This window comes from Mytilus trossulus, unplaced genomic scaffold (assembly GCF_036588685.1).
Source record: "Mytilus trossulus isolate FHL-02 unplaced genomic scaffold, PNRI_Mtr1.1.1.hap1 h1tg000537l__unscaffolded, whole genome shotgun sequence".
In the NCBI taxonomy this organism is placed as follows: Eukaryota; Metazoa; Mollusca; class Bivalvia; order Mytilida; family Mytilidae; genus Mytilus; species Mytilus trossulus.
The window spans coordinates 10,001-17,500 of NW_026963390.1; positions in this window are offsets into that span (position 1 = coordinate 10,001).

A 7,500-nucleotide genomic window follows, 5' to 3' on the forward strand; every position below is an offset into this window, starting at 1 on the left:
TACCGCGGGTCTCTCGATCGTCCAGGCCGGCAAAGTATACCCTCGGTAAAAAAATTTTACGAGGGTGAAATGTTCATCGTGGGGTCGCACGTTAGACGCGGACAGGCTACCGCGGGTCTCTCGACCATCGAGGCCGTCTAACTATACCCTCGGTAAAAAAAAATTACGAGGGTGAAATTTTCATCGGGAAGCCGCACGTTAGACGCGGACAGGCTACCGCGGGTCTCTCGACCATCGAGGCCGTCTGACTATACCCTCGGTAAAAAAAAAAATTACAAGGCTGAAATTTTCATCGGGAAGCCGTACGTTAGACGCAGGCCAGCTACTGCGGGTCTCTCGATCGTCCAGGCCGGCAAAGTATACCCTCGGTAAAAAAATTTTACGAGGGTGAAATGTTCATCGTGGTGTCGCACGTTAGACGCGGACAGGCTACCGCGGGTCTCTCGACCATCGAGGCCGTCTAACTATACCCTCGGTAAAAAAAAATTACGAGGGTGAAATTTTCATCGGGAAGCCGCACGTTAGACGCGGACAGGCTACCGCGGGTCTCTCGACCATCGAGGCCGTCTGACTATACCCTCGGTAAAAAAAAAATTACAAGGCTGAAATTTTCATCGGGAAGCCGTACGTTAGACGCAGGCCAGCTACTGCGGGTCTCTCGACCATCGAGGCCGTCTAACTATACCCTCGGTAAAAAAAATTTACAAGGCTGAACTGTTCATCGAGAAGCCGTACGTTAGACGCAGGCAGGCTACCGCGGGTCTCTCGACCATCCATCGAAGCCGTCTGACTGTACCCTCGGTAAAAAAAATTTTACAAGGCTGAAATGTTCATCGAGAAGCCGTACGTTAGACGCAGGCAGGCTACCGCGGGTCTCTCGACCATCGAAGCCTTCAAACTATACCCTCGGTAAAATTTTTTTACAAGGGTGAAATTTTCATCGAGAAGCCGTACGTTAGACGCAGGCAGGCTACCGCGGGTCTCTCGACCATCGAAGCCTTCAAACTATACCCTCGGTAAAAATTTTTTACAAGGGTGAACTGTTCATCGAGAAGCCGTACGTTAGACGCAGGCAGGCTACCGCGGGTCTCTCGACCATCCATCGAAGCCGTCTGACTGTACCCTCGGTAAAAAAAATTTTACAAGGCTGAAATGTTCATCGAGAAGCCGTACGTTAGACGCAGGCAGGCTACCGCGGGTCTCTCGACCATCGAAGCCTTCAAACTATACCCTCGGTAAAATTTTTTTACAAGGGTGAAATTTTCATCGAGAAGCCGTACGTTAGACGCAGGCAGGCTACCGCGGGTCTCTCGACCATCGAAGCCTTCAAACTATACCCTCGGTAAAAATTTTTTACAAGGGTGAACTGTTCATCGAGAAGCCGTACGTTAGACGCAGGCAGGCTACCGCGGGTCTCTCGACCATCGAAGCCTTCAAACTATACCCTCGGTAAAAATTTTTTACAAGGGTGAACTGTTCATCGAGAAGCCGTACGTTAGACGCAGGCAGGCTACCGCGGGTCTCTCGACCATCCATCGAAGCCGTCTGACTGTACCCTCGGTAAAAAAAATTTTACAAGGCTGAAATGTTCATCGAGAAGCCGTACGTTAGACGCAGGCAGGCTACCGCGGGTCTCTCGACCATCGAAGCCTTCAAACTATACCCTCGGTAAAAATTTTTTACAAGGGTGAACTGTTCATCGAGAAGCCGTACGTTAGACGCAGGCAGGCTACCGCGGGTCTCTCGACCATCCATCGAAGCCGTCTGACTGTACCCTCGGTAAAAAAAATTTTACAAGGCTGAAATGTTCATCGAGAAGCCGTACGTTAGACGCAGGCAGGCTACCGCGGGTCTCTCGACCATCGAAGCCGTCTAACTGTACCCTCGGTAAAAAAAATTTACAAGGCTGAAATGTTCATCGGGAAGCCGTCCGTTAGACGCAGGCAGACTACCGCGGGTCTCTCGACCATCGAAGCCGTCTAACTGTACCCTCGGTAAAAAATTTTTACAAGGCTGAAATGTTCATCGGAAAGCCGCACGTTAGACGAGGCAGGCTACCGCGGGTCTCTCGACCATCCATCGAAGCCGTCTGACTGTACCCTCGGTAAAAAAATTTTACAAGGCTGAAAGGTTCATCGGAAAGCCGCACGTTAGATGCGGACAGGCTACCGCGGGTCTCTCGACCATCCATCGAAGCCGTCTGACTGTACCCTCGGTAAAAAAATTTTTACAAGGCTGAAATGTTCATCGGAAAGCCGCACGTTAGACGAGGCAGGCTACCGCGGGTCTCTCGACCATCCATCGAAGCCGTCTGACTGTACCCTCGGTAAAAAAATTTTACAAGGCTGAAAGGTTCATCGGAAAGCCGCACGTTAGATGCGGACAGGCTACCGCGGGTCTCTCGACCATCCATCGAAGCCGTCTGACTGTACCCTCGGTAAAAAAAATTTTACAAGGCTGAACTGTTCATCGAGAAGCCGTACGTTAGACGCAGGCAGGCTACCGCGGGTCTCTCGACCATCCATCGAAGCCGTCTGACTGTACCCTCGGTAAAAAAAATTTTACAAGGCTGAAAGGTTCATCGGAAAGCCGCACGTTAGATGCGGACAGGCTACCGCGGGTCTCTCGACCATCGAGGCCTTCAAACTATACCCTCGGTAAAAAATTTTTACAAGGGTGAAATTTTCATCGGGAAGCCGCACGTAAGACGCAGGCAGGCTACCGCGGGTCTCTCGACCATCGAGGCCGTCAAACTATACCCTCGGTAACAATTTTTTAGAAGGGTGAAATTTTCATCGGGAAGCCGCACGTTAGATGCGGACAGGCTACCGCGGGTCTCTCGACCATCGAGACCTTCAAACTATACCGTCGGTAAAAAAATTTCACGTGGGTTACATTTTCATCGGGAAGCCGCACGTTAGACGCAGGCGAGCTACCGCGGGTCTCTCGACCATTCAGGCCGGCAAACAATACCCTCGGTAAATATTTTTTACGTGGGTGAGATTTTCATCGGGATGTCGCACGTTAGACGCGGACAGGTTACCGCGGGTCTCTCGACCATCGGCGGCCAGCCAAAGCCATAGCCTAGTCAAAAAGTGTTACAGGTTGACAATTTTTCATCGGGAAGCCGCACGTAAGAATAGTACAGCAGGTCTCTCGATGAAACGATCACATTTCATGTAACGTAACGTAACGAAGGCAGGCATCGTACACCCTAACCCTAAGCCGCCTCTTGACGATGCCTAACCCTAACCCTAACCCTAACCCTAACCCTAACCCTAACCCTAACCCTAACCCTAACCCTAACCCTAACCCTAACCCTAACCCTAACCCTAACCCTAACCCTAACCCTAACCCTAACCCTAACCCTAACCCTAACCCTAGCCTGTTACTTAGGCCGTGTCAGGACCCAGGCTGGCATTATTCCTCGATACGTGTAGGTACGTGGTCGGCCTGTCTGGTACCGGGCGATCACGGGTCTCTACCGCAGGCAAAGGTACGTGGTCGGCCTTTACCGGGCTACCGCGGGTAGGTAGATACGTGAAGACCCGCATAAGCCCGTGGTACCCGTCTGGTACCGGGCGATCACGGGTCTCTACCGCAGGCAAAGGTACGTGGTCGGCCTTTACCGGGCTACCGCGGGTAGGTAGATACGTGAAGACCCCGCATAAGCCCGTGGTACCCGTCTGGTACCGGGCGATCACGGGTCTCTACCGCAGGCAAAGGTACGTGGTCGGCCTTTACCGGGCTACCGCGGGTAGGTAGATACGTGAAGACCCCGCATAAGCCCGTGGTACCCGTCTGGTACCGGGCGATCACGGGTCTCTACCGCAGGCAAAGGTACGTGGTCGGCCTTTACCGGGCTACCGCGGGTAGGTAGATACGTGAAGACCCCGCATAAGCCCGTGGTACCCGTCTGGTACCGGGCGATCACGGGTCTCTACCGCAGGCAAAGGTACGTGGTCGGCCTTTACCGGGCTACCGCGGGTAGGTAGATACGTGAAGACCCGCATAAGCCCGTGGTACCCGTCTGGTACCGGGCGATCACGGGTCTCTACCGCAGGCAAAGGTACGTGGTCGGCCTTTACCGGGCTACCGCGGGTAGGTAGATACGTGAAGACCCGCATAAGCCCGTGGTACCCGTCTGGTACCGGGCGATCACGGGTCTCTACCGCAGGCAAAGGTACGTGGTCGGCCTTTACCGGGCTACCGCGGGTAGGTAGATACGTGAAGACCCGCATAAGCCCGTGGTACCCGTCTGGTACCGGGCGATCACGGGTCTCTACCGCAGGCAAAGGTACGTGGTCGGCCTTTACCGGGCTACCGCGGGTAGGTAGATACGTGAAGACCCCGCATAAGCCCGTGGTACCCCTCTAACAGGCCGTCCACGTACCTTCCTCGTGGTAGCCCGCTAACAGGCCGTCCACGTACCTTCCTCGTGGTAGCCCGCTAACAGGCCGTCCGTCCACGTACCTTTCTCGTGGTAGCCCGCTGACAGGTCGACCACGTCCCCTTCTTACCCGCGGTAGCTGGCTACCGAGGCCGTCGACGTACCTTTACCTGCGGTAGACCGCTATCAGGTCGACCACGTCCCTCCTTACCCGCGGTAGCTGGCTACCGAGGCCGTCGACGTACCTTTGCCTGCGGTAGCCCGCTATCGGGTCGACCACGTCCCTCCTTACCCGCGGTAGCTGGCTACCGAGGCCGTCGACGTACCTTTGCCTGCGGTAGCCCGCTATCGGGTCGACCACGTCCCTCCTTACCCGCGGTAGCTGGCTACCGAGGCCGTCGACGTACCTTTGCCTGCGGTAGACCGCTATCGGGTCGACCACGTCCCTCCTTACCCGCGGTAGCTGGCTACCGAGGCCGTCGACGTACCTTTGCCTGCCGTAGCCCGCTATCGGGTCGACCACGTCCCTCCTTACCCGCGGTAGCTGGCTACCGAGGCCGTCGACGTTCCTTTGCCTGCGATAGCCCGCTATCGGGTCGACCACGTCCCCTTCTTACCCGCGGTAGCTCGCTACCGAGGCCGTCGACGTACCTTTGCCGGCGGTAGCCCGCTATCGGGTCGACCACGTCCCTCCTTACCCGCGGTAGCTGGCTACCGAGGCCGTCGACGTACCTTTGCCTGCGGTAGACCGCTATCGGGTCGACCACGTCCCTCCTTACCCGCGGTAGCTGGCTACCGAGGCCGTCGACGTACCTTTGCCTGCCGTAGCCCGCTATCGGGTCGACCACGTCCCTCCTTACCCGCGGTAGCTGGCTACCGAGGCCGTCGACGTTCCTTTGCCTGCGATAGCCCGCTATCGGGTCGACCACGTCCCCTTCTTACCCGCGGTAGCTCGCTACCGAGGCCGTCGATGATCCTTTGCCGGCCGTAGCCCGCTATCGGGTCGACCACGTCCCTCCTTACCCGCGGTAGCTGGCTACCGAGGCCGTCGACGTTCCTTTGCCTGCCGTAGCCCGCTATCGGGTCGACCACGTACGATGATACCCGCGGTAGCCCGTTAGCACGGCCGTCCACGTCCCTTTACCCGCGGTAGCTCGCTACCGGGGCCGTCCACGTCCCTTTACCCGCGGTAGCTCGCTATCGGGTCGACCACGTACGATGAGACCCGCGGTAGCCCGCTAGCACGGCCGTCCACGTCCCTTTACCTGCGATAGCCCGCTATCGGGTCGACCACGTACGATGATACCCGCGGTAGCTCGCTACCGAGGCCGTCCACGTCCCTTTACCCGCGGTAGCTCGCTATCGGGTCGACCACGTACGATGAGACCCGCGGTAGCCCGCTAGCACGGCCGTCCACGTCCCTTTACCCGCGGAAGCTCGCTATCGGGTCGACCACGTACGATGAGACCCGCGGTAGCCCGCTAGCACGGCCGTCCACGTCCCTTTACCCGCGATAGCCCGCTATCGGGTCGACCACGTACGATGAGACCCGCGGTAGCCCGCTAGCACGGCCGTCCACGTCCCTTTACCCGCGGTAGCTCGCTATCGGGTCGACCACGTACGATGAGACCCGCGGTAGCCCGCTAGCACGGCCGTCCACGTCCCTTTACCCGCGGTAGCCCGCTATCGGGTCGACCGCGTACGATGAGACCCGCGGTAGCCCGCTAGCACGGCCGTCCACGTCCCTTTACCCGCGGTAGCCCGCTATCGGGTCGACCACGTACGATGAGACCCGCGGTAGCCCGCTAGCACGGCCGTCCACGTCCCTTTACCCGCGGTAGCCCGCTATCGGGTCGACCACGTACGATGAGACCCGCGGTAGCCCGCTAGCACGGCCGTCCACGTCCCTTTACCCGCGGTAGCCCGCTATCGGGTCGACCGCGTACGATGATATCCGCGGTAGCCCGCTAGCACGGCCGTCGACGTCCCTTTACCTGCGATAGCCCGCTATCGGGTCGACCACGTACGATGAGACCCGCGGTAGCCCGCTAGCACGGCCGTCCACGTCCCTTTACCCGCGATAGCCCGCTATCGGGTCGACCACGTACGATGAGACCCGCGGTAGCCCGCTAGCACGGCCGTCCACGTCCCTTTACCCGCGGTAGCTCGCTATCGGGTCGACCACGTACGATGAGACCCGCGGTAGCCCGCTAGCACGGCCGTCCACGTCCCTTTACCCGCGGTAGCCCGCTATCGGGTCGACCGCGTACGATGATATCCGCGGTAGCCCGCTAGCACGGCCGTCGACGTCCCTTTACCTGCGATAGCCCGCTATCGGGTCGACCACGTACGATGAGACCCGCGGTAGCTCGCTACCGAGGCCGTCGACGTCCCTTTACCCGCGGTAGCCCGCTATCGGGTCGACCACGTACGATGAGACCCGCGGTAGCTCGCTACCGAGGCCGTCGACGTCCCTTTACCCGCGGTAGCCCGCTATCGGGTCGACCACGTACGATGATACCCGCGGTACCTTCTCAGCCGCGGGTAAGCCCGCTGAAAAAAAAAAAAAAAAAAAAAAAAAAATTTTTTTTTTCCCCATCGCATGCGGTAGCCCCGCTATCGAGGACGACCACGTCCCTTCTCAGCCGCGGGTAAGCCCGATGAAAAAAAAAAAAAAAAAAAAAAAAAAAATTTTTTCCCATCGCATGCGGTAGCCCCGCTATCGAGGACGACCACGTCCCTTCTCAGCCGCGGGTAAGCCCGATGAAAAAAAAAAAAAAAAAAAAAAAATTTTTTCCCATCGCATGCGGTAGCCCCGCTATCGAGGACGACCACGTCCCTTCTCAGCCGCGGGTAAGCCCGATGAAAAAAAAAAAAAAAAAAAAAAAATTTTTTCCCATCGCATGCGGTAGCCCCGCTATCGAGGACGACCACGTCCCTTCTCAGCCGCGGGTAAGCCCGATGAAAAAAAAAAAAAAAAAAAAAAAAATTTTTTCCCATCGCATGCGGTAGCCCCGCTATCGAGGACGACCACGTCCCTTCTCAGCCGCGGGTAAGCCCGATGAAAAATTTTTTTTTTTTTTTTTTTTTTCCCATCGCATGCGGTAGCC